General features: G+C 45.1%; 1 protein-coding gene across 2 annotated transcripts in view; it reads left to right on the forward strand.

The window, feature by feature from the left end:
• Window positions 1-1,358: 1,358 nt before the first annotated feature.
• FAM110B (family with sequence similarity 110 member B) overlaps window positions 1,359-25,445 on the forward strand; it is a 209,475-nt gene continuing 185,388 nt past the window's right edge. The window contains exon 1 of one of the 2 annotated variants that reach the window (XM_075549694.1): window positions 1,359-1,406. The gene's annotated coding sequence lies outside the window, so the exon portion shown is untranslated. Of the gene's footprint in view, window positions 1,407-1,489; window positions 1,851-25,445 lie in introns of those variants that run through there. The other variant, XM_075549693.1, reaches the window with a different exon arrangement.

The following is a 25,445-nucleotide window of genomic DNA, read 5'->3' on the forward strand; positions in this document are numbered from 1 at the left end:
AAGACCTTTGTAGAGTTTTGAAGCCCTGTGGTGCTCCTGATCCAACTCATGATATTCTGCATATGCATGTGAATACGGACGGCAAAAGAAGCAGCAATGCATTTGAATGTGGTTCTGGAGAAGAATGTTGAAAGTACCATGGACTGCTAAAAGGACAAACCTATCTGTGTTGGATGAAGTATGGCCAGAGTGCTCTTTAGAGGCAGGGATGGCAAGACTTCATCTTACATATGTTAGACATGTTGTCAGGAGACACCAGTCCTGGAGAAGGACGTCCTGCTTGGTAAAGTAGAGGGGCAGCAGGAAAGCGGAAGGCCATCTCAGTCAGATGGGGGATTGAGGCTGCATCAAGGGGCTCAGGCATAGGAAGAATGGTGAGGGTGCCACAGGACCGTGCAGGGTTCTGTTCTGTTGTGCCTAGGGTCGCTATGGGTAGGAGCCGACTTGCTAGCACCCAACAACAAAAACTGTATAAAATAAATCCTGGCTAAATATTTCTGAGAGGAAATACCACGTGAGTACTTATCCCATTCAAATCCAGTCATTTTGATAAATATAGATTTCATACAGTTCTCAATAGCAAAAGCCACGTTAGAGTGTATCTGTTGTACTTGCCACGGAGCGCATGCCAACTCATAGTGGCCTCGTGTGTTACAGAGCGCATGTGCGCCATGAGGGTTTTCTTGGCTGCCAACTTCTGGAAACAGATCTCTCTCATGCCATTCTTCAGAGTTAGGTTACTCATCAAGTGCGAACTGCTAGTGTGTTCTTATAACAACCGCCAAGTTCTAACAAACAAAACCCTCAAGTTATTAAGCATATCTAAAGCCAAAAGCATTACCATGAAATGGTACCATTATGAAATGGATACTTGTTATTAATTGTCATGAAGGTGAGCGTGCAACCGCGGCAGAAGGTTTTCAAAGCTGTTATTTGGGAATCAAGTGGCCCAGACCTGTCTGCCGAGGCAGCTCTCAGTGGGTTCAGAACCACCAACCTTTTCGCCAAATAGTTCAGCGCTTAACTGTTCGCGCTACCCAAAGACTTCTATGAGTTGGACAACGATGCACCTCTAAACATTTACTGCATTTTGAAAAACTAGCTTGTTCCCAGTCTAGGAAGAGGACACCCTGCTTGAGCTATTTCTGTTTTGTTTTTTTTCCCCCCAAGTGTTATTTCATTTTCGGAAAGGGCTCTGTGCGAGTGTGGCTGAGCTGGAATTGCGGTTTTCCGGTTTTCCGGCAGTCGGAGGTCCAGGATCTCCCTGGCAGCGTAGGGGGAGTGGGCGTGCCGGAGGGGCGAGTGGGCGTGGCGGAGGGGGCTGGCCAGTAGAAGGTGGGAGGAGACAGGCGCGGGCGGGGGCGGAGAGCATCACAGGGACGGCTGAGCCGAGGGCCGCGCGGCAGGTAGGGTGCGGGTGTGTAGGGGCGGGGCGGGGGCCGGGGCGGGGCCGGCGCCTCGGGGGCGTGCACAGCCGCGCGAGGACCCGGCCGTCGGCCGCGCCAACTCTCCGCAAGTTCCCTCCCTCGTCCTCCCGGCTGCGGAGGCGCCCGGTGGGAAGCACTCGCTGCAGCCGGACCTTCGCGGCCGCGCAGCCCGCTTCTCGCGCACCGGCTCGTCCGCGGCCACTCGCCGACTGCGTGCTCGCTCCGCTCCGGGGCGCTCGGCGCGGGCCGCCTGGCCCGCCGCGTCGGCAGCTGCGGTCCCCGAGCGGCCCGCGCTCGGCCTCGCGCCCTCGTCTGGCGGGGGCCGCCGGGATCTCGCCCCCCTGGCGCCAGGACTCTCCTTCCCGGTGGTCCCCCGGTCGCCTGGCTCCGGTGGCAGCGCGTAGGGCCCGGGATGCAACCGAGGTAAGGCTGGGCCAGGGGTGGCCGCGCTCCACTGCGGACAATGCCGGAGCGGCGCCGGGCCGGGCGGTGCGCAGTGAAGTCTCTGGTCCGCGACTGCGGCTTCCTGCCAGGTTCCGTGTCCTCCATCCTCAGACACAGCCCGCGGGCCCGGGTCACGGAGCAGCGCCGAGCCGCCGTCCCCACCTCTCCCGCTGCCGCCGTCCCCTCCTCCCGCTGCTGGGTTTGAGGCAGGCGCCACGGGATCGGGAAGGGTGGGTGCTGGGAGCGCCCGCTGGTTGGGGGCCAGGGGGCGGGATGAGTTGGCCAACCCGTTCCCATGCTCTGGTCTTTGGGTTTGTGATCTAAGACGTGTAATCTTGGAAGGTCAGTATTTGGAGGAGTATTTTAATCTTTGGTATCTCTTAATCCCCGACCAGGAGTTATTGCAACAAATGCACATTTAACGGCTCTGAAAGCGTGATTTATTTTTGTTTTGGGTATCCCCTTCCAGCTACACCCACGGACTCCAATGTCCATACTTTTTTGGGGGACCGGCAGACTTGAAGTGGAATTGAATGATCTTTGATTCACTCGTGTGCCTATCAGCAGAGCTCAGTCACTTGGCTCAGTCACCCCTTGAGGCCTGCGGGGTGCTGGGGTGCAGCTTCCTAGCTCAGCGCCCTGCTGCGGTGAGCCCGCACGTCATAAAGTATCAATAACTCTGACACCCCTCCCTCTAACCAGCTTCTGGGGAAGACACTGGACAGATTTTTGCCTTGATAACACTGTGAAGTGGAAAGAATACACCTGATGCCCCCCTTCCCCTTTTTTCAAACCCTTTTAAAGTGTGAGGCAGATTTTTCCCAGCCACAATAAACTTGCCAAAGATACAGGTAAGGATCCCTGGTGGGGTCGTGGTTCTAAACACACTGACCCATGGCAAGGAGAGTTTTAATTGTTCTGATCTTTGTTCACATGCTTTGGACACGCTATCGGGAGAGACCAGTTCCTGGAAAGAAAGAAAGAAAGAAAGGAAAAAAAAATCTATGCTTAGTAAAATAGAAGACAACAAAAAAAACTCTTTAAGAGATGGAGTGATACAGTGGCTACATCAGTGGGTTCAAGTGATGTTTCCTTCCCTTGGGCAGAGAGAGGTTTTACATAGGGTCATGATGAATGGAACCCTCCAGCAACACCTAATAATAATAGCAGTGTTCAAATCTAAGTGAAGGTAAGTATGTCTGTATATGTATTGATTATTGATTGGAGCATATACATCAGATTCCTGTGTTGAAATATTTGGAACAGGATTTATACACTAGTTAACTAAGATCAGAAGAATCACAACTGTACTTGGCATGTGTGAGTATCGGACAACTTTATTTTTAACCCAGATACTTGAAAAGATGTCCAGGAACTTATTCCCATTTCCAGTTTTGTTTCCCACTTTTTACTTTGGAATACCATCTTTACCATTCCTAAGGAAAGGTATGGCATTAAATTTGGGGGCCCTGCTGTAGGCAGTAGAGAGTCGAGAGTGCTGTGGCTGATGTTGATGCGGGGTGCCTCAAGTATGGTCACCTCTCATTGCTTGCCCCCTCCCCTCCGCAAGAAGATACATCCAAGAATCTTTTGAAGAATGCACTTTTAAATAGTCTGTTTTTTGTGTTTTGAACCTTTTTAGACTATTGGCTATTTTTTTGTCTGAAAACTACAGTATTTCAGGTTATTAGCCAAACATTGTTTGTAAATCTGTTGCTTATCAATTGAGCTCATTACTTTATATTTACATTAATGTAAGATTGAACATTTGGGAATTAGATTTCCAATAACTTGTGTGTTTCAACATTTAATAATTAGGAAAGAGAAACAATTGAACTAACTTACATCTTGAATTACTTAAGAAATGGACTTGCTGAGGTCATTGATCTTTTATTCTGATTATTACCATTTTCTGAACTCCCAATATGAAGGATTAGAAATTGATATTCAGGTTGAAGTTGTTGAAGCCCTACAATCATGACTCATCCAACAAAAATATATTCATCCAGGATAGGCAAATCTATAGAAACAGTAACTGGATCAATAATTACCTAGGGACACGGCGTGGGAAGGTAGCGGGAAATGGGGCACTAACAACAACAGATAGAAGAGGAAAATGTTCTAAAATTTATTGTAATGATGATAGCTCAGCTCTTATATGTTTGAACTATTGAGTTGTGAATTATATGGCAATATAAATAATGCAACTTACTATTTCCATGGACGACAGCGGGAGCCCAAGCGTAGAAACTACCTAGGAAATAAGTCTCTGGTGATCTCCCTCTGGCCATAATTGAGGAATGGGGGAAAGTGGCTACTAAACAGTGCACTGAGAGCAGTGGGGGAGGATCAAAGGGGTAAGTGAGCCTGCCTGGAACAGTTAAAACCCTGTCCGTTGATCCCACCTCTGATGCACGCTGGACCTGATCTGGTTTTCAATATTGTCTGTATTTTGGTTTTGTTTAGTTTTTGTTTGTTCATATTAGGGTTTATCTCAAAGGTGTTATGTCATTTGGGGTCACCCTCTTGAAGTTGTGTTATATGTTTTTCGGTACATGGTAGCAATTGTACGATGCTACTTGATGTGATTGCACCATGAAATGATATGTGTATTAACTCCCAGCTAATAAAATTTAAAAATCTAATCAGTATAGGCACCAAAAGGGGCTTTGGTTCATAGGAACGGCAACTGGGAACTGGCACTGGCCTTGGCAGTGGACTTTCGTTCTCGTTAATCCTGCAAGATTGCATAGTTGTCATTGCTTCCTATTAGCAGAGAAGGTGGAGTGCCTTGCCTGATTCACACAGCTACTAGATAGCAAGACCATGATTTAGACCCAGGTGTGGGTCTACCCCTGAAAAGATGTAAAGTGTCAGACAACACAAGGGGCAGTTGTACTCTGTTCTGTGGAGTAGGAATCGACTTGATGGCAGGGAGTGAGTGGGAGAGTACCTCTAGAGCTCCGCGATTTTCCAGCCTGCGTGCAGAGTAACCGCTTGCTGGCACGTTCAGCTGCCGGGGTCTTCATGGAAATTTCTATGGGTTTGCTACGATTTCTCAGGTAGTGTTTGGACATTAAGGAGTCTACAATAGGAGAAATTAAGCTGTTAAAAATCAAAACAAAACCCCTCTAGGCGAGGGGTTGGCACATTGTGGCTCTTGAGGCTCTGTTGGTAGGCACATGTGTCTCTGAAGTAAAATTGCAAAGAAATAAAACGATTAATGGTTTCATTCAGAAAAGGATGATTTCATTTGTTTCTAAAAATATATTTATGGCTCTCAAATAATTTTTAAATTGTGAGGGTCAACAGGATTGGCTCTACGGTCTTAAAAATTTACTGCCCCTGCTCTAGAAGCATGATATTTCACAATACATTGTTAAATATCCCTTATTATAAAAGGAAGACTAAAGGAGGAATGGAAACTCTAACATCTTTGAATGATGTTAAAGGCTAACAGAAATGACTTAGATTCAGAAACAGTTAAGAATGTTGGAATTTTGTTTTTATTTTGGCTTCACAGCTCAGGTGTTCTGGGGAAACTTCCGGCATACTTTACTCCTGCATTGTCATGATTCCCCTTAGGCAGCGTTGGAGAGCCGTCCTTTACTCATGCTGACCCCAGGCAGAGTGCAGCCAAAGGACACCTGGTCTCACTAGCCTGTCATCTTCCCCATCATTGCAGATTGCACGCTTGGTTCATCGGAACCTGTGCATCGTAGTAACTTGGCAAGCGCCCACTGACGGGTGGTGGTGGTACATGCGATGCATTGCCTGGGAAGTGTACCCAGGACACCTGCCTAGAAGGAGAGAATTCTACCTCTGAACTGCCTGTTTCCTTCTGGTTAATGGAAGTTTATTAATCCTTACCATTTTAAGTACTCCAGTGCTTGACTGCTAGCCAAACAGTTGATGGGGGCTTAGAAGCCATGCAGAGGTGCCTTGGGTACAGGCTATGAATCTGCTTCTGAAAGCTCACAGCATCCGAAACCGTCACAGCGGTTCTCAACCTCTGGGTCGCGACCCCATTTGGGGGGTTGAACAACCCTTTCAAAGGAGTTGCCCGATTCATAACAGTAGCAAAATTACAGTCATGAAGAAGCAACGAAAGTAATTTTACGGTTGGGGGTCACCATCACCTGAGGAACTGTGTTAAAGGGTCGCGGCATGAGGAAGGTTGAGAACCACTGCTCTAGAACAATATAGTCAACACACATGGGTTCTCATGAGTCAGAAAGTATGACATGACAACTAACAAAGAAAACAGGTACCTCAGAGGACATTTTGATGATTGAAATGGATTCCGTTCCCTTCCTACACATTTAAAAAATGCACTTTAGGCAGAGCTTTAATTTTTTAAATTATAGGTTTTTCTTTCTTTTTATAAAATTGAAAGCATTACAGAAAAACAAAACAAAATAAAAAAAATTGATGGTTGCTTAGACGAAAACTTGAATCATGCCCAAAAGGTTGTTTATTACACTTGATCATATCCAGAAGGCCGAGAACTGATGAGTCTTTTTAGTTAAAGAAGCTACATGTAGTTTAGTTAAAGCAGCTTCACAAGAAGTTGATTTTGAACTTGAAAGATAATGTATGCAATAATTTAGCATGAAAGATTCTGAAGATTTGTAGTAGTTTTTCAGTGTTTCACTATCATCATACAAATGAATAACCACAGATATTTTAGATACAGGCAAACCGTGTCTCCTATTTCTGAACCCATTTTTATCCTATTTTTAAAACAACCTGGATTTGTTTTTGAATATTATTTTTCACCATTTAATATGTCTTCTTTGTGATATAAAATTAATGAACTTACTGAATTTAAGGTGTCGTTGGATGATGCAAACTATTTTCCCCTTGGTTGTTTCAACCCACCCTGAGAACACTTGGAAGAGAAGCTCCGAGCTTTATTTATTTCCAAATAAATCTGCCATTGAAAACTATGGAGCATAATTCTACTTTCACACTGAGGGCACCAGGAATCTGATTAAGCAACTCAATGACCCTGATGTTTTAAAGAACTTGAATATTGCTTACACCCATTTGATGACATGCATTTCTTTTGAGTTATGAAGGAAAAGGTTTGGATGAAGTTTTCACGTTTGGAGTATTTTGCGGTTTGAATCTCAAAGTGAACATGCAGCCTGTTCCTCTGATCCCCACGCTTCTTCCCACCCCACCCCCACCTTTTTTTTTTGGCAAACTTTAGTAGTTGAAGCAACCGATTTCCCTTTTCTAGTATGTTTGGTGATAAAAATCATGAGCATATGGGCGATTAAACTTTTGAACTGAGGCTAGGCTAGGATTTAGGAAACTGTAAACACTTTAGAAAGAACCTCAATGGCGAACATTTAAGCAAAAGGAAATAATATGTCATTTGGCAGACAGGTTTTTGGAAGAATTTTAAGAATCCTGCAATATGTTTTATGTATAAGAGCAAGATCAATGGGTTGGGGACGGGCTAGTTCCAGCGAAGGCTTGAAAATACAGTTCCCACGATCTTTTCGAGGGGATCTGTTGTAATAAAAGTCCTTTCTCCTTCTTCTCATAGCACCAACAGACGTTTGTTTTATTTTTCAGGAGGAATCACAGATAAGCTTCAAAAGATAGCACTCTGGTTAACTTAAAGCCTGTCGACTGGACCTTTAACATAAAAACAGTAATTGTGCAAAAGAATCAAGTTTAGTATTTTCCCATAATTTGATTATTATATTAGACCCCCAAAATGTATAAAGGACTTACTGTGTGGGGCAGACAGATTGGGAGGAGCAGGAGCCTTGAAAAGCGAGGTCACTGGTTTTTGGAAGCTTCAAATATTTTTTTGGGAAATGCATATTAAACGATGTAAACAAATAAACAAATTAATTACAACAGTGATAAATGTGATCGAGGTGAGTGGGGTCCCCATCTGCAGCGTGTGGTCTGGAAGGGTGTCATGGAGGTCATGTCAGCTGAGACTTAAATAGAGAGAAGAGGCAAGTTCTGGGAGGTCCCAGGACGGAGAAAATAGTAAAATTGGTTGTAGGTGGCATCTGATCTCCTTTAATTTCTGTGTGCGAGAGAAAATCAAGAGCACCAGCATCAGTTGCCCAAAGCTAATTCCCAGGAGGTGCAGGTCAGACACACCTCAACCCATCAACTTTTTTTCACTCATTCTAACATCAGCCAGCCGGTCTGCTGCACCCTCTGTTTCTCTGCTGGGGTTGATAATTTGTTGCAATTCCCATACAAAACTCACAGACTGTATGGTGTTTATTAGGGAAGTGTCAGGCCATAATTCAGGTTCAAGAACTTCAGATGCAGTTCTTCAGTCAAGACGTACTGCTTGCTGTCATGCCTTTCTCTGACCATCCTCTCCCTGGTCTTCGGATGTTTAAAAATAGGATGAAAACACATGAAAATGATACCATGTTCTGTTTGGGCAAGGGTTCTAAAACTTTAACTCTGCCAGTAAGTGCTCAAAGGTCGTCGTCCCCCCCCCCCCCCCCCCCCGCCCCGTGCCAGCAAGCCTCCTTCTGAAAGCATCTTTTGATCCCTGCTCCGCCCCCAACTGCGGCCATGGTTTCTCTGCAGCTGCTTCTTGCTCTTTTTCACCATCTTTGGGATCAAAGCACTTCGAGACCTGGATTCAGGAGGTTCAGTACAGTGATTTTGGAACCAAAGGATATGTATCCCTCTACTCCTGGCTTTTCTTTTTAAATTTTATTCTTATTTATTTATTTGTTTTTCTGGCTTTTCTTTCTTGATGACAAAATTGGCCAACCTCCATGTTAGGATTTTGTACATTTTATTTGCACATACCCACCCCACAAGCGTGCACCTTCTTCGTATTATTAGCAAGCTGCCAATCTCCTTTGTGGGCCGCAAGCACCTCTTAGTTACATAGTCCTACCTTGTCATCAAGATAACCATTGTGAGCATGGTGAACACCTAGCGGTGTTCTATTCTGTTGTACCTAGGCTTGTTAGAAGGACCAAGCAGTAGTTTTTTCTGTTATGAATAAGAACTGACTGTGGTATCCCAGTCATCAGGTGAGAGTTACAAAACCAATAGCTAAAGGGCCAGAATAAGCCATTTACTTCACCTCTGCCCAGGTAAACGTCCTGTGACAGGTGGAACCCGCCTGTGTCAGTCAGGCCAGCCAGGCTTTGCAGGGCACGGAGGGAGTTTCATTTCCTCTTAAGTGTAAGCGGAGCCCTGGACTGTGCCGTGCAAAGAGGGTCAGGCTCTGCTTTACAGATGTAGGAGCTCATCCCGCTTCCCACGCGGGACTGCGTCACTGGGGAAGAGAAGAATGAGGAGACAGGTAGGAAGCTGGATTGAAAGGTAGCAAAGGGTATGAAGAGGAGAAGTTGTACTCAGGATTTTGAGTTTCTCATCTGAGCACCAGTTGAGATGCATTTTATATTCCACTACATCAACATTAGAGACTGGTGTAGAGAAACGCATATATTTACACACACACACACACACACACACACACACACACACAACCAGATATGCCTGGTTCAACATTCGACACTGGTATAGAGAAACGCATATATTCTCTCTCTCTATCTCACGCACACACACACACACACACACACACACACACACGACCAGATATGCCTGGTTCAACATTCGACACTGGTATAGAGAAACGCATATATTTTCACACACACCTGCGCCTGCAGTGGCGTGGGCACGTAAAGCAGCAGGTCCTGCTGTGACGGGGGTCCGAGGCAGCTTTGAGGTGCTGCAGCGTGTCCAGCTGGGCTAGCTGGGCCTCATCCTGGGCGCTCACTGGCAGCTTCCCCTGGAGGTAGCCCACCAGCACCTGGCTGTAGTGGACCCTGATGTAGGTGGGATGGTCCAGGTGCAGCAGCGTCTCCCAGCCCAGCTGCCGGCTGTGCAGGCTCGTGCCCTTGGTCCCCTGCAGGCTGTTGAGGTACTCACAGGGCCGAAGAGGCCGCACCAGGTCCCCTTCCCCCCGATGAGGAAGAGGGCAAACTCCTGTACTTCCTGCGGCTCCGTGATGCCCATGTGCCTGCACAGCTCCTCCAGCACGTCTGCCGCCACCATGAACATCCGGATGTTGGTCTTGTAGTCCACACCCCCTGATATGTGGATCAGAAACTTTGGGGCCATGTGGCCTTTCAAGAAGGCCTGCATCTCTTCTGGCCAGGGCAGCCACTGGCACCCCCTCCCCCCATACTTGACACTGCGCTGAAGGTGCTCTTGGGTACTGTGGGCCAGCTCTAGGCTGGGGTCAGCATCCTGCAGGAACCTGCTCACATAGGGCTTCAGGGTGGGCGACGGCAGGAAGAAGCCGGTGAGGAGGCTGAGGAGGCTCCAGCCTCAGGTGCTGTGCTCCGGCTGTGGGTGTCCCGTGACCTGATTGATGACCTGGCAGTAAATCTCATCCCGGATGCTCTCCTCCAGGCTGAGCTCCAGCAGCCCGTACAGCAACTCCACCTCGTCCTTGCCCCAGGGCTTGGGTTGGTCCCCCTTGAACTGCATCAGTGTCTGGAAGCTTTCCACAGCCTGCCTATTGGCGATCTTGTCACTGAGACACATGAATGACTCTTGGATGAGTCACAAACACATACACACACACCCACACAGAAGACCAGATATGCCTGGTTCAACATTAGAAACTGGTATAGAGAAACGTATATATTTTCACACCCACACACACAGAAGACCAGGTATGCCTGGTTCAGGGGACTGCAGCCACAATGTGCACGTTCAAGGGTAGGCAAGGCCTGTTATCCACATTGAACTCTGGCAGGTCTGGGGGCCTTGGTCTCTTTCACCAGTGGCAGTATGGCAAAGAGAGATCCCTCTCATGCCAACAACAGAGTTATAGGTAAGTAAGTTCCTGAGACTGAGAAGGATGCAGGTCCTAGCCAAGTCTACCTGAGTGCAAACATTGGCCCGACTATGTAAAGTTGAGTGGGTAACTTAGATTTCTGGAACCTCCATTTTCTTCTCTGTAAAATGGGGATAATATCAGCATTTATGTGTAGCCTGCCACCTGTCTGTCAATTTATCACGTTCTGGTGACTGTGTGGTTCTATCACACTGCAAGCTATGGCTCTTCATATTTCAGGTACCAGCAGAGTTACCCGTGGAGGACAGATTGCAGCCAAGCTTCTGGAGGAAGAAAGGACTGGTGATATACTTCTGAAAACTGGCCACCCCAAAACCCAATGGATTCCCATCGACTATTGTCTTGTAAAGGGGCTCTCAAACCGTTTGTGGGAAAGTGGAATTAAAAGACAAATTTACTCACACACTTTTAGACGCCCTCTGTGACACTGGAAGATGAGCCCCCCCAGGTTGGCAGGCACCCAGAATACGTAGTGGCATCAGAATGGGTTTGCACGTAGGGGTGGCCCAGAATACAGTGAGGATCCAGGCAGCATTTTGTTCTGCCGTTCAGGCAGTCACTGTGAGTTGTAGAAGACTTGTTAACAACTAACAAAGACGTTTAGATTGTTCTGAGCCTTAAGGAAGCTGACTGCTTACGGCTGAACTGTTGGTGGTTGTCACCTGTGTCTGTCTCAGATGTCACGCTTTGTCCCTCTGCCTCATCATGCAGGTGACGGCAGAGTAACTTTTGACGTCTCTGACCACGGGAGCAACAGAGTCCCTTCTGCACGCGTCCCCTTCTTGCCTGTTGCCTGTTTTTATTTTACGCGTAATCCTTTCGTTGCTGGCTGAAGTACGCACGTTGTTTACATGTTGAGCGGACATTTGCCCTAAGTTGGAAGGGACTTTCTCGTGTGCTGCCACGTATCTGCAGTGCCCAGCACGGCTCCAGGACTTCCTGTTGTAGGAGCTGAACACACACCTCCTGCACTGACTTAATGTTCTTGACTTCTGGGGTTTCTAATGCCCATTGCAATTGCTACACAGAACTCACAGACAAAATCCATGATTAAAGGGCTTCTCGAACTTAACAAGTTGTAATGCCAGTGGGAAATGCTCAGGGTTAAGTTGCTTACAAAGGCATTTACAAAGTCCTGTCAAGTCTACTAACAAATGCCCAAAGGGCAAACCACTTTGCCTGAAGCCTCACTCCAAGGCATTACCTCCCGCCCTGTAGGTCAGAAAACCCAGTTCCCTGGATCAGTGCTCAGAGGCTCCTCACTCCTGTAAGTCTCAGTCTCCAGGTACTCAGCTCCACTTCCATCGGTCTGTAAGTCCAACGCCCCCAGCAAGTGTCCACTGGTACCCCACTCACTCCACAAGCCAGTCCTCTGCACACAAGTGTGTGCCTTGGGTTGAGAAGTCCCAGCATCCTCCATGCGCTGGCTCCTGGTTCTGCCGCTTCTTCTCTAATGGCACAGCAGTCATTTGGATCCAGGAGATTCACTGTGCAGGAATCTCGGTCCAGAAGACATGCTTCACCCTGACTCTTGCTGGTGATGAAATCCCCCCCCCCCCCATAATCAGAGGTTTCACTGTATCGGCAGCAGATGGCACCCCACGGAATTCTAGTCGCATTTACAGGTGAATCCTGTCAGTGTCCTCCCCCACTTTCTTGATAGACCCATGCAGGGAAAGGTCATTTGGTGGGCTTGCAGTGGTTCTCAACCTTCTCAATGCCGTGACCCTTGAATACAGTTCCTCATGTTGTGGTGACCCCCCAACCATAAAATTATTTTTGTTACATTTCATCACTGTAATTTTGCTACTGTGTGAATCCAGCAACTCCTGTGAAAGAATTGTTTGACCCCCCAAAAGGATTGTGACCCACAGATTGGGAACCACTGATAGAGACTTTGGCTGGAAGAGCCAGGTTAAATAATTCACTGCCTCTGTGACTACTGAATGAACGATGAGGATCATGGGGGCAATAGGTGATCTTTGTTCCAGGTGTGTCAGAGGTGCCTAAAAGACGAATTGAAAGCAAATGTTTTTTTTTGACTTTGTTTTCTTAGTAATTTGAGATTATAGGAGCCCTGGTGGTGTAGTGGTTACACATTGGCATGCGATCTGCAAGATCAGTCAATTCGAAACCACCAACTGATCCTTGGGTAAGGTGACCAGGTTTTAACATTGGTAAAGTGGGACACCATTGATAAAACTCATATCCTGGCGAAATAGCTACATGGCAGTTGAAAACCATATACCCTAGTTTGTTCATTCTTTCCCAAAATCAGGACTTTCTTGCCAAAAGTGGGACATCTGGTCACCTTATGAGTCATGTGGAGCTTTCGACTCCTGTACAAAGTCTTGGAAACTCACAGGGGCAGTTCTTCCTGTTCTAAAGGATCGCTATGAGTTAGCGTCTACTCTATGGCAGTGAGTTTGATTTGATTTGGTAAGATTATGGCTTGCCAATTTGGGGGTCTATAGTTTTGCATTCAGCCAAGTTCAAAGTAGGCTTGGATAAAATTTTAGGGAAAAAGATAATAAGAGATAGAGAGTTTACATTTTGCTATAGTTAAAGTTTATTGTGCCAACCTGGCCGATATTGTGCCAACCTGGCCGATAAACACATGTGGGGTTAATTGAAGGGCGGAGAGATAAATGACTCAGTGAGCCTCGCCTTTCTAGTTCTCGGTGATGGTCGGACCTGGGTGCAGCTGACTTAGACAGTTCCCTGCTTCAGCCGGCAAAGCTCACTTCCTGCAAGATATCTCCAAGGAGAAGCCGCATTGGACCTTCCCTGATGGGTGCTGGAGCAGCCGTGTGGAGACCCTGCCAGCGCTGAGATGCTTACACGTTTACTGACTCGACTTTCCTCCTGCAGTTGGCGTCATAGTGTGTGTTTTGTGAGATGGAGGAGGACTTTTTGGATTATTGTCAGACATACGGGCTAATGTTGGAGTTGTGGGTTGGGATGTTTTCTTGATGTGCACTTACCCTTTATATAAAACTCTCTCTTATTCATGAGTTTCTGTCAATTGGTTTCTCTAATGTACCCAGACTAACATACATTTGGAGCTATGAATTCCCTGGTGTAGCATTGCTTGCTATTGTTTTGTCCATGTGGCATTTCATAGGGTGTCACTTGGTTCATATTCAAATTAAATGTCACCTGAGGCCTAGCTTTTACCTGAGAAGTCAGCTTCGCTGTCAGTGCGACCAAGTCAGCTCTGACTTGTGGTGGCCTATGGGAAAGTAGCACGATGTATGGTTGCCTGGTCCTGTGTTCTCCTTGCCATTATTGGTATGTAGGAGTTCATTCTTTATATTATTGTGTAAGTCCACATCACTGTTTTTTTATGATCCTCTACCAAATACGATGTCCTTTTCCAGTAATTGATCTTTGCTGATCATATGTCGAAAGTAGGTGAGCTGATGTCTTGCCCTCCATGTTTCTGAGACATATTCTGGTTGATTTCTTCTGAGACTGATTTGAGCTGACAGCCTCTCCTCCCTGCTTCATTTGTTAGCTAAAAACACATAGCAGAGTTAACACATTAGAGGCGTAAAATCACTGAAAAAGCCCCCCTTGTTCGTTAACTGTGACTCGGCCTTCTCCTGGCCCTGGAATTGCGACCGGGACTGGAAACCTATCAGCACCCTGCACTATGCATTAATCCCTGTTTCTGCTAAATTACATCATGTTGTTACTTTTTATGATAGTGCAGCTCATTACAATGACGTTCATAATTATTTAGTGCCATTTTTATTTTTCGAAAAGAACTCATATCCATGTTCTCACTGCCACCAACTGCGTTATACTGACTCATAGTGACTGTCTGAGGGTTTTTGAGACCGTCTAACTGTTTACGGGAATAGAAAGCCCAGCCTTTTGCCTGCAGAGGGTTTTGAACTGATACCACCACTGTTCCCAGCCCAGTGTGTAACTACTACACTATCAGGGCTCCTTGTGGCTTTGTTGAACAAAGAATGTGTACAAGTTCTCTGAGCCTCTTCTTCCTGGTACTTGCCCATTAACTCCTTTGTGAAAGATCACAGCCATCGAAAACTCAGCAGAGTGCAGTTCTACCGGAATACCCGAGTCACAATAACAATGGCAGCTGATTCAGTTTTTAAGTAGAACTCTCAATAAAATTAAACATAAAGTGACCAAGAATGTAAAAAAGTAAATCATTAAACTCTTGGATAAAGTTATTAGACTGCCAGTTTATCTCTCAAAGATGGTAACTACTCTGACCAAAACATCAGGTATTTTATAATTATTGATTAAAGACACATATAATCATAGCTGTATATACATAGTAACTTACTCTCTTGTAAATTCATCATTTGCCTTTCTCTGACTCATGAAGTCTATCATTCCCACTCTTGGTTAGATAGAGACAACTGGAAATTGGAAATTCAGAAATGTTGGGGAAACACCACTGAATTAGAGCATTTCTGTTTTGATTACTCAGTGAATAAACATTGAATACTTGACTTTTTAAAATCTTTTTAATCTGTCCGTGACCCATGCTCATTCAGATGGTCATTAATTGGAATATTATTAATCAGTTGGGTTTTTTTCTTTCCGTTCGAGTTTGTTCTGGTTTATTGACCATGAGGGAAGAAGAGAACTTACTGTGTTGTTTTAGCAGGACTGGTGGGAGTGCAGTGAGTGTAGGCTTTCTACTCCTGTGAAGAGTTAAAGTCTTGGGAACTCAGAGGGGGGGTCATCCATCAGGTTGCTAGAGTGGAGTGTAAGGAGTATAGAGATCTCCGGTGGGGAGTGGGTTACGCACACAGGTCAGCAGGATGAATTGACAGTCATTCTACAAGAGAAAGAAACGTTCTGCTCCTGTAAATGTTCACAGCTTCAGAAACCCAAACAGGTAGTTTCATCCAGTCCTTTAGAGTCACTGTTGTGTTGGGATGGACTTGATGGCAGTGGGAGTCTTAGAGTGCTATTCATTACTTTGTAGACTTTCACCAAAGAACTTGACAAATGAATTGAGTGTGTGATCATAAGACACTGCAATGTTTGGATCAGAGTGGTTGCCATCTTTGAGGGGATACACTGGCAGTCTGGTTTAGTGATAATTTAACTCTTTTACATTCTTGTTGGTCAATTGATTTTGAAGAGTCCTGTTTATAAAACTAAACCACGGCCACCAAGTTATGCTGACTCCCGGTGGCCTCGTGCATTTCAGTTAAACTGTGCTCCACAGAGCTTCGGTCTTGCACACAGGAGCCCTGGCGGCAGAATGTCACACATCGGGCTGCCAACGGCAAACCCTCTCAAAACCAACCCACTTTCACCGAGTCAGAGCGACCCTATAGGACAGGATAGAACTGCCCCTGAGGGTTTCTGAGATTGTAACTATTTATGGGAGTAGAAAGCCCTGTTTTTCACCAGAGGAGCAGCTGGTGGTTTCAAACTGCTGACTCTGGCTCACAGCCCGATGCATCATCACTATGCTAGCAGGGCTCTAGGAGTTCAAAATCACCAGTTGCTACGTGAGAGGACAAGGCTTTCTGTTCCTATAAAGAGTTACTGTCTCGGGAGATTCTCAGGGGCAGTTTTAGCCTGCCCTAAAAGGTCACTATGAGCCCGAATTGACTCGGGCAGTGAGCGATCTTTCACAAGTAGATGGCTGGCCTTTCTTTGGAGGAGCCTGGGGTGGACTCAAACCACCAGCCGTTTACTAGTTGCTGAGTGCTTAAAGTGGAATGCTTCAAAAGAGGGTGGGACTGTTGTGGTCATACCAGGAGCCTGGTGACATAGTGGACTAACCTTGGGCTCCCAACTTCAAGGTCAGTAGTTCAAAACTACCAGCCACTCTGTGGGAGAAAGATCAGGCTTTCTCCTCCACCTTTAGCCCCCGCCCAGGGGGATGGACAACAGAAAAGTGGTGAAGGGAGACAGCGGTTAGTGTAAGACATGGGAAAAAAATGTATCAAGTATCAAGGGTTCGTGAGGGAGGGAGGATGGGAGAAGGGGAAATGAGCTGATACCAAGGGCTCAAGTAGAAAGTGTTTTGAAAATGATGATGGCAGCATATGTGCAGATGTGCTCGACACAATGGGTGGATGTCTGGCTGGTGATAAGAGCTGTAAGAGCCCCCAATAAAAGGATGGTTTTGAAAAGAAGAAGAATGCAGTCTTGGAAACTACAGGAGTAGCCCTACCCTGCTCTGTAAGGTGACTGTCAGTGGAGATCTGTTCAATGGTAGTGAGTGTAGCATTGTTTTTACTGCAGTCATATAAATTTAGATTTTGTGGGTAGTAGGAATACTATTTTAGCTAAATGCCAGGCAAGATTTATGGTCTGTCTGTGCTGTTTAGAAATTGGCTTTAAACACATTTTACTTAGCTGTGAAGGGGCGGGTGGTGGAAGGCAGGGTGGCCAGTTTTCCCAGGCAGAAGCAGCTGTTCCCCCTTATGTGAATTGGGCTTTTTGACCCTTCACATGACCTGCTTTACTGATCTGATTTCTCCTCCAGGTATTTTCCTTTCAGAAGTCACCAGCAACAGACCGAGCTCCTTTGGCTGTTAATACCATGTTTGCCTTTCCACATCACATGCCTTTTCCTGAGTAATTTTGTGTGCTGCAGTTGACGCTGAAATGAGGCTCTGAATGACCTGTAGGAAGCCAAGTCCTAGTTTTCTAACGCTGCGGCACTGCTAGGTACCGTAGGTTCATGAGTAAGAGGCCTCATGGCAAGGCCTTGTCACCAGCTTTTATGTTTTGTCTGAAATACTTTTATGTTGTCTTTTAACTTGGAAATTTTGTTTTACCGAAATACAAACTTCCTGTCAACACTTTCTGAGACCTTATAGGTCAGAGTAGAATAGCTCTCTCTCTCTCTCTCTCTCCCTCCCCCTCCCCCTCCCTCCCTCTCAGCAGCTGTTGAGCTTGAGTTACTGACAGTTAGCAGCCCCATTCTTGACTCCCACAGCTGCCAGGGCTCCTTCTTTTTACCAAAATATTGATTATTCACATAGGCCTATAGTGTCATCAAAAGATGTCAGTAGAGGACTGTTGACAACGTTGCTATAGATGATCTGTCTCCTGGAGCATTGAGCCCCACATGCTGGCCTCCTGGTCCCATCCTTCGAGAGTGTCTCTCAGGAGTGCCAGAAAACTTACTCTTTTACCTTCCACACTGACCTTGCTGGCTTATCCAACAGACTGCTGTCTTTTGTGATGGGTTCTTGGTTTTGTGAGTGTGTCTTCTATGAGACAGTAAGCTAATCAAGAATGAAGACAGTGTCAGTTTGTCTCCACAGTTAGTATCAGCTGTAGGAGTTAAATGATGAAGTTCTTCCTTAGCTCTGTGGTGTTTGCTTAGTGCTCATGGAGATGTTTATGATCATGGACCACTTAATTCCATATGTACTATGCATATACTAATTTCCACTTTATGGTTTATCCATAGTACAACCTTTAATCAAGTTTAAAGTGGTAGCAGTTGCCTTCTAAAAAGATAAGTAATTTATACTTTTACTTGATCTTCACATTGAAATCAGCTAGGATGGTTTGGTGTGGTTATTAGCTGCTGTCAAGTTGGTTTCCAACTCATGGCAACTACATGCTCAAAGGGGCAAACGCTGCCTGGTTTAATGTCTTCCCCCTTATCAATTGTGGGCTAGATCATGATCCATAAGGTTGTCATGGACTGAATCTGGAAAGTAGCTTCCCAGACCACTCTTCCTACTCTGCTAAAAGTCCTTTAGCATTGTAACAGCATACAGGCTTTCACTTTAAGATGAGGAGTGCCTGTGGATGCAGGCTCATTGGCCAGGGAGCAAACCTGAGTCTCCCAGGGGAAAGCTCGAGTACTGCCATTCCATCTACTGCCTCCGAATTTGATAGTTGCTGTTCAGTGCCACTGCGTCAGTTCTGATGTTGCTTGACCATATGTACAATGAAATGAAAATGATCTGATCTTGCATCATCCTCAAAATTGTTAGTTTGAACCCACAGATGTAATGTTGTTCAAATTAGTGAGCATCCAAACCAGAAACCCATGCCCATGGCATCAGTTGTGACTCCCAGTGATCTTTTAGGACAGAGGAGAACACCCCTGAGTTTCTGAAACTGTACCCCTTTCCCACAGTTTCATTGGCACTTCACCCACATAGCATTCAATTCGGTAGTCCACTCATTTTAAGAAGAGCCGTGCAGTCTTTACCAAAATCAATTGTGGAACATTTTCTTCTTCGTACTCATTGATATTTGTTTAATTATTATTTTTTAATTGTAAAAAATGTACACAAACATTCTATAATTCAACAACTTCTACATGTGTGATTCAGTGCCATGCTTATACTCTGTATTGAACAACCTTTATTGATCCAAATTAGTCTACCACCATCACCATGAACTCAATGCCCCTAAGCAAAACTCTTCCTCCTTTACCCATTGTAACCATTGGTGAAGTTTGGTGGTTGCTTCTTCTTCTTCCTCTTCCTCCTCCTCTTCTTCTTCTTCTAATACTCACATATCAGACACTTTCATAGTTACATCGCTTTTAAAAAGAGTTGTATATACGTTATCAAAATTGGTTCTAGTGCTCCCTTCTCCCCCACATTGTTTGCTCCCCAATTTTCCTCCACTACCGTGCCCCATAAACCACTGCGTCAATTATTGTCTCTATACATCTACTCCTCAGGTGCTTCATAAACTAGGAAACCTAACCGAAACAATAAGAAAACAAAATGAAACAGAAAGAAGATAATAATAATAATTTGACGATAAAAATAAAAGGAAAATAAAAAGATCACAAATGATATTTAAAAAGCCGGAGAAGAAATTTTTGTGTGGAACAGCGAGGAATATTTGAGCTGAGATCAAATCCAGGTTGCATTAGGAGTGGGGGGTCAACTGACCATGTATTGTAATATACCATGTTTTCCTTCACCATCGTCAAGTTCACAGTCATCTCTGTCTGATAGTAAAGCTGTTCCGATCCCTTGCCTGTGACCGGACAGGTTCTGCCAGAGGCTTAATCTGACTAGATAACAAACTGCAGATGGATTGTGGGGTCCCGTTGTTCTCCACAGCCTTCTACAAAATGGTCTCCACAGCATGTTCACAATTTAACTCTGATACTTTTCCCTTTATCCTATTTGGGTTTTGTTATCATCATCTTTGGGTCACACATGCTGTTGTGTTTCTTCCGTGTGGACTGGGTCTATGCTTCACTTAGATGGTTACTTGTTAGAATCCAAGCCTTTAGGACCTCCAAACACTATTCCATTGATAGCCAGACAACGTCTGCTTTCTTCACCGCCCTTTGCTGTAGCACTCATTTCTTCCATGATCTCTTCACGAAGACGAGTATTTAGCAGGGCCATGTTATAAGAACTAACTGTTTTTGAATTGGGGCTAGAATTAAGCTGGAGCCCAGAATCCATCTGCTTGTCCACAGTGTATGAATGATTCTGGTTTACTTTGGCAGTCATAGTATGACAAAAACAAAACCCAACAAGAACAACCATCCCCCACCCCTAAAACAATCAATCAAACAAAAAACCCTTAAAAACAAAACCCAAAAGAAACAGAAAAGAAAAACATTGTCAAGCACCCCCCTGGGGTATAAGGTGATTGCACTGATAGCATCAATAGTTTATCCAGTAGCATAGCATTTTTTTCAAGGATGGGCAGGAAGCCCCTCGGCTCTCTAGCACAGCATTTAAGGCACTGTTGATATGTGTTTATGCAAGTATAGTCCAGCTTCGAGTTGCGATCTATGAGTGTTGCTTTGTACAGATTGATTTCTTAATTGAGTGAACACTTTTTACATTGAGCATGGGGGTTGGCGCTAGGGGGAAATTCCCTGTAACATTTTTTATAAGGGCAGATCCTTGCCTGTCAGATTAATACCTGTCATATTCATCCAAGGGCAACATTGAGGTACTTGATATATGGTGGTTCTGGGTTTCCTTTCTTTGGACAGCCATTAAGCCAGGGGTCCCACCAAAGGTCCAACGACCACCATTTCCATAGTCTTAGGGTGGTCATCCTCCTATCAGGGCATTTCAGTCCTAAGTCTAAGGTTACAGGTAGATTTGAGGTAGGACTAGTTTGTTCACTTGGGCTGCCACGTTGAGTCCTTCTAGTGTGGCCCTTGGGGGATGTATGTTCCCTGTAAGACCAGTGTCTAAGGTCATCATAGTGCTTAGTCCATTGTGAGGGTCACCAAGGCTTGGGTGAAAACATGTTAGAGGTCTCCACCCAGGAACATAGAACTGGGTTTATTTTCCCTTTAGGTTCCCTAAAATTATTGTGTAGCATCCCTTCCCAATATGAGATTTCTCCTCCCCATTCACTCACCATACCCGCCAACAGAAATATCAATGCCTCCTCTAAAATATAGATCCCTTTGATTTTCCAGTAAGGTCCTCCTCTCCTGCCTGTGGAAGGCGTGTTGCTGTGTCGCAGTCTTGTTTCAGTGTTGTAGAGCATCAAGTGGATGATCTTCCGCCTTTCCCCCTTTTTTGAAGGAGTGACCCCAGACGATGTGCAGTCTTCTCTTTTGAGGTGGTTGTTATGAAGTGTGCGTAAGGGAGTGATGTATGGTTCATGACTGGTAACGCAGACATTCTACCCCTTTGTTTTGGAATTCTAAGATTTGTTTAATTAGTGTTTCTCCTTATAGTAGTGGACTCATACAAAATTTATCCTTTTGTGACTAACTTCACTCAACATAATAGTTTCAAGGACTTTCTATGTCATGTGGTGTACATGCTTTTGTCACTGTTTTTTAGGGGTGCATATTAATATATTGTATGTATGTACCATAGACTGTTACTTAATGGGAGTAGAAAGCCCCTTTGGCTATTGGTTTCAAACTGCTGACATGTGATTAACAGCCCAATGCATAACAACTGTGCCACCAGGATTCCTGTGTGGTAAATGCCAGAAAGGACTTATGTTACATATACTTACTTAACACTTAACATTCACATCTCCGATTTCTTCTATCAGCACATGTAATCTATCCTGTTAATAATGATAATGCTGTTGTGATTGAGACAGACACGTAGGGAGTTTTCACTGTTACAATCGCTCTTAGTATGGTAGTATCACTTGTATTTTTAATACAATAATAACACCATCATTATTTTTTAGGTGGAGTATTACTTCATGCATTCCTGATCATACAAGACTTGAACTTTGCTTTTTGTAATATTTGGCTTCAAATGGTGTTTTAGGCTGGGTTGTCTAGAGAAACAAAACCAACGACACTCACCCATGGATGAGATCGAGCTTTGTGTCATTGATGTAATTATATATCAAGAAATATCCCAGCCCAGGCCAACTTCAGACCATTGGTTTGATGCTACATAATTCCCTCTTCAGACTCGTGGCTCCAGCCCCGTGTTATAGGCAGATGAACTGGGAAGCAAGAGCTCACAGGCCAGTTGGTACAGATTTGCATCCATCCAAGGTCTCTAGAAACCTGGCAGTTCTCAGGTTCAGGCAGCGCACTTGGGGTCATCTGGAGGCAGGTAGAGTTCCAGCAAGCAAGCCAGGTGGTAGGGGTGCGAGAGAGAGAGAGAGAAGAGAGAGAGAGAGAGAGAGAGAGAGAGAGAGAGAGAGAGAGAGAGAGAGAGAGAGAGAGAGAGAGAGATTCTAGTTTCTCTTGCTCTTATAAAAAGGCCACATTCTCAAGGGGCATCATCAAGCTACCATCTGACTAACAGGCTGACTTCTGCCCCTAATCCCAAAAGTGTCTAGTTGACATAATAGCTGACTACCTCAAGAGATAAAAGGAAGAGCAATTGCCTATAAACTGTACTCCAAGAAACTCATTTTAAAATTTGCTTGTTTGGATTGTTCTGGGATTTTCTAAGTCTCATGTCTATGAGGGGATTAAAATTTTTTTTGAAAAATGGGATTGAAAGATAAGGAATTTTCCCACTAATTTTGTGATACCTCCTCATCTCTCTGTTTAAACAGGGAGTTGAACTTGGACTAGAACAATCATGGGAGTGACTGTGATACAAGATACAGGGGGCTGTGGCAGTAATGGGAGCCACATGACTGCAGAGGGACTGTGCCAAGTTCCAGTAGGATGATTTGTAAATCTTTGTTAAGTCCCAAGGGAGAATTTTATCTAGAAACTTGACCTCCTAAGAAGAAACTGGCCAAGGGTTCTTTAGAGCTAAAAGTTCTTGTCAAGCCTGTTTTCATACTTAATTGAACCCTTGCCACCCCACCCCCCAAATAAAAACAATCAGTGCTTGGATTTTGGTCAGCTGAGACAGTGACGGGTGTGAGCCTCCCTGACCCCATTTCTGCTCCCTAGTCACCAACCACCTGGTTGGAGGAATCTATTCGCATACCTTTGAGGTAATTGTGGGTTCAGTTTCAGACCATTGCAGCAAAACAAATTCTGCAAGAAAATGAGTCATGCACATATTTTGGTTTCCTAGTGCATGAGAAAATTATATTTAGACTCTCCTGTCATCTATTAAGTGTGCAATAGCATCATGACGAAGTTTGGAATGTTGTGAGAATTAGCAAAAGGTAATACAGAGCACTGTCAGAAAATGGCACCAGTAGACCTGCTTGGTTCAGGGTTGCCCCTGACCTTCAATTTGTAAAACATGTAATATCTGCAAAGCATAGCAAGTGAAGCCCAGTGAAATGAGGTCTGCTTGTCCTCCTCTCTTCCGGAAAGCTTGAGGCATTGTCCAGCCATCTTTGGGAGGACGTCTCTTAAAAATCACAAGACGTTATTAGCGGTAGCTGAGTCAGCACCAACTCTTAGTGACCCTGTACAACGAAGTGCGCTGTTGTCGGGTCCTGTGCCATCTTTAGGACTATAGCATGCATGGTGTATTGGAGTGCCTGCCAACCCGGCAGCTCCTCATCTCGCACCATGTTTAACATTCTGTTAGGATCCTTAGTAGGGGTTTCACTGGCTGGTTTTCATTTCATTCTCCCTAGTCTGCCTTAGTTGGGAAGCTCCACTTAGCTCTCTCCATCAAGAGTGATTCTGCTGGTATTTAAAATACCGGTAGCATAGTTCCAGCATCCTAGCACACAGCCACCACAGGGAGACAAACCAGAGTTACCACCCAGTGTGAGAGAGTTAGAGTGCTTTAGTGGTGCCTTGTCCTAAGGAGCTCTGGTGGAATAGTGGTTATATGTTGGACTACGATCTATAAGGCCCACAGTTCGAAGCCACCATTCACAGGTACTGAACACTCTGGAAACCACATCCTAATCTGACACACACCGGGTGGTAATGAGTTACAAGCAACTTAATAAATGATTTAATGGTGTTCTAACCTTCTATACTCTCTGAACTGTCCCGTTGCCCTTGTTAAAATGATCAGTACACCTCTGGCAATGGGATCATTTGCATCACAGTGTTGTCGCCTATTTGTGATCAGGAGAGAGCAGCGTAACTGGAGCAAAGACATGCCTTTATTCAAGGAGGAAAATGAGACTTAGGTTTTGTTTTTTCCCCCTTTTTATCTTCATCTTTGGGCTTTCATTCACTTTTTTTAAGCAAAAAAAGTAATTTACTAAGTAATAGAGCACAGTGTTCTGGATTCTTGGATTTGGCTAGATAAAGTAACAAAACGTTTGTAACGATTTGCTTCTGCCTACAATAGCACAAATTCAGTAAGCCTAAAGTATGAACAGAGGAGAAACAGCACTTTTATCTGTGTTGATAGACTTTTAGTACATTGTTTGACACTATATGGTCCAAAAAGAGTGCAGGATTCATGAAACTTTACATTTGGCATTAAGGGATTCTTTCCTTCTGCATAGAGAGAAAACTCACAGAGGCAGATGGGAGGCAGAAGATAGGTCTGTGTTCTTGCCAGTGTCCCTGTTATCCCATAGTCAACAGCTCCCTGCTATGTAGGACCACACTCAAGTTGATATCACCTGCTTCGCCCACCTCTGATGCTGCTTATGAAGATTGTCCCTGCTCATGTCCATATTTTGGGCTTGCTCTACCGTCACCCAGGCACTGTATTGGCTTCCTCGGGTGGCCACAGCATAAGCCCGCAAACACATAGGCTTATAAGACCTGAAGTGTGTCATCTCCTAGTTCTGGAGAGTAGGAATCCAAATTAATGGTGACAGCAGGACCACGCTTTCTTTGAAGTATCTTGTGGAATATCCAGCTACTGAAAGCCCTGCCTGTTTCATGGGTGACAGAATCATCTCCACAGGACTTTCTTTTTTAATGTCTCTTTGTGTCTCTTTTCTTTTATGAAGACACTACTCAGATAGGATAGGACCTGCTCTATTCAGGTATGACTGTATGTTAACTGGTAACATCTGCAAATATCATATTTCCAAACGAGGTGACAGCCATAGGTAGGTTCGAACTTGTGCTGATGTGAAATTGTTTCATAGGACTTTTTTTTAAAATAATTTTTGTAACTAGCACCCAGTGAGTAGGTGGGAGCCTGCAAATAAGGTGCAGAGGCTCTAATTCGGGGATTGGTCTCTTCAAGAGCGAGCCACCTCAGAAGCAGGAGCAGGAATCCCATGACCATCAAGAACAAAGAGTCACCAGCCAGGAGCCCACATGTGGGATCCCTGCCTGAAGTGGTTTGGGCAGCAGAGGCACCAGGGACTGAAGCACTGAGACCAGGAGGCAGAGCCGAAAAGCCTAGCCAAGACTGAGGCAGAGCACCACACGCTCCCTGGCCCATGGCGGCAGAGGCCTG

This window comes from Tenrec ecaudatus, chromosome 5 (genome assembly GCF_050624435.1).
Source record: "Tenrec ecaudatus isolate mTenEca1 chromosome 5, mTenEca1.hap1, whole genome shotgun sequence".
NCBI classification, from domain to species: Eukaryota; Metazoa; Chordata; class Mammalia; order Afrosoricida; family Tenrecidae; genus Tenrec; species Tenrec ecaudatus.